The following is a 2698-nucleotide window of genomic DNA, read 5'->3' on the forward strand; positions in this document are numbered from 1 at the left end:
CTTCTCGCCTCCCAATTAGAGCAGCAGAGTCAGCCCCTTCATGTTTGCTTCTGTGGCACGGTCAGTACAGTATGGCACTAATGGCCAAGGTTGCAGATTTGATTCATCCTGAGGTCGCTCATGCAGGAAGTGCTCATCAGCGGTGCTTCAGATGATAAACTCCACGAGAAGAAACACGTGTTCGGCTGCTTTGTGTATTGAACAACAGCCATAGAACAAAGTGACTTGTTGATTAACCACAGAGTATTCCGTCACAACTTTGTAATCATTTAAAAGCAGGACAATGCTCGGGGCCCCTCCTTCATTCAGGGGACCCGAAGCAAGACTTCGCTTTGTGTTTTCCTGTCAGTTATTATCCACACATTTGTTTTGATAAATCCAAGAACCCATCAGCTAGAGTTGAGCAGGTCCTGTGAAGGTATCTTGACTTCTCAGGAGGCGCTAAGAAACCAAACACGTGTTGAATTCAAGGGGCTGCCATGATGTTGTTCCTGGAAGCAATGCAACAAATCACTATCCGACATCATCCTGTTAAAGTTCTTCATCCATAAGTTTGAAAACAGCGAAACACGGCACGTGGTTTATTATAGTCTGATTGTACTCTATCAGAACATTAACATGTACTTTAGTCCCAATGATCACGAGGAAAGTCACAAGAAAGAAATCATGTATTCACGTAACAAAATAAGCTACTGCTATGTCGATGTGTGACTTTATAGGAGAGGAGGAGGAGGAGGAGGAGGAGGAGGAGGAGGAGGAGGAGGAGGAGAGGAGGAGGAGGATGTGGAGGAGGAGGAGGAGGAGGAGGAGGAGGAGGAGGAGGAGGAGGAGGAGGAGGAGGAGGAGGAAGGTGGAGGAGGAGGGGGAGGAGGACGGAGGGTGCGGGAGGAGGAGGAGGGGAGGAGGTGGAGGAGGAGGAGGTGGAGGAGGAGGAGGAGGAGGTGGAGAGGGGAGGAGGAGGGAGGTGGAGGAGGAGGAGGAGGAGGAGGAGGAGGAGGAGGAGGAGGGAGGAGGAGGAGGAGGAGAAGAGAAGGGGGAGGGAGGAGGAGGGGAGAAGGGGAGGGAGGAGGAGGAGGAGGAGGAGGGAGGAGGAGGTAGGAGGAGGAGACGTGGTGTGACAAGGGGGCAGCTGGTCAGACACTTGTTACTAAAACTGCTGAATTAGTTGGAAATGAAATCACTTATGAACCTAATGTCTAAAACCTAAAATAAGTCTTTCTGTTCAAAAAGTCCTTTATTTGTCTCATATGTCTGTGCTGCAGTCTCTTTTCACCCTCCGTCTGAAACCAGAACCCAGTCCTGCTCTGATTGGTTAGCTGGCCGTCTCTGTTGTGATTAGTCAAACTGCTTAGACATGTCCCCGCCCCTTAGCCACTACACCTCACACTTCTATGGCTATAGCGCTCCATCACGTCGTAACAATGTGTTGGAGCGCTATTGTATATAGCCAATAGAAGATGTTAACTTAGTGATGTCACTATGTTATCAAAGTGAACGAAGGACACCAAAGGAGGCGTTTCATGCAGAGGAAAAACCCTGCTGGAGGTGAACTTTGGGATTTGTAGCCTCTGCAGACCATTTACATGCACACAAACACACACAACAGACAGCAGTTGGGCAAGTTTAGTGTAACTGAAGTCGTGCGGGTTCTTGCAAGTCAAAGTATATCTGGCTTGCGAAGGCAACTTGCTTTACATCATGAAATGAATTAGAAGTGACACGTTTTCCAGAATCTAAAGGACATTCCAGTTTAGTGACCGAGCCGTTCCAGATAGCATCCGAACCGACTTCCTGAGGAACCCTCGGTGGCCCCGAGCCCGTTGTGGGGCAGAACCTGTGCTGATAGTCCATCACACACTGATGGTCAGCTGGGTGTCCATTACAGAAAAGGATCCAAGACAACAGGGCCTCCTCTCTCCCTCTCCCCCTCCTCTTCCCTCTCTCCCTCTCTCCTTGCTTCCTAAGCGCCTTGCTCTATTTATCCTCAACATCCCATCCCTTGTCAACAGACTCGGCCCGAACCCCGCTGGTCTCTTCCTTTCTTCGTCTCTCTCTGCCCTCCATCTCTCCGTCTTTTGGCCTGTCTCTTTACATCTGCGCCTCTGCTCTATTCTTGTGACGGGAGAAAAGAGTGGGAGGAGGCGGCGGGGGGAGAAAAGGGAGCAAAAAGAAAGTGTGTGTGTGTGTGTGTGTGTGTGTGTGTGTGTGTGTGTGTGTGTGTGTGTGTGTGTGTGTGTGTTGTGTGTGTGTGTGTGTGTGTGTGTGTGTGTGTGTGTGTGTGTGTGTAGTGGTGTGTGTGTGTGTGTGTGTGTGTGTGTGTGTGTGTGTGTGTGTGTGTGTGTGTGTGGTGTGTGTGTGTGTTGTGTGTGTGTGTGTGTGTGTGTGTGGAGAGAGAGACGGGACAGGGTGCTTGCAGTGCAGGAATTCTCTTGCTTGCATGATCAGGCTGCAAAGATGTTCAGCTCGAGCAGAAGTGCTGCTCAGGAATCGACTCGGAGAAACGGTCTTTTCTCTCGCTGGCAGGTCGACTGTCGAAATGTAATCCATTACAAATACTATAGTTACATGTTCAACAATATAATCAGTAACGTGATCTAAGTTACACAATATAACGGTAATCTGATTACTTTCCGTGACTTTTGGATTACCTCAATATTCAAGGCAAAGCAAATCAATGCAAGAGGAAAGAAATATCAAT

The sequence above is a fragment of the Pseudochaenichthys georgianus genome, chromosome 17 (genome assembly GCF_902827115.2).
Source record: "Pseudochaenichthys georgianus chromosome 17, fPseGeo1.2, whole genome shotgun sequence".
Classification (NCBI taxonomy): domain Eukaryota; kingdom Metazoa; phylum Chordata; class Actinopteri; order Perciformes; family Channichthyidae; genus Pseudochaenichthys; species Pseudochaenichthys georgianus.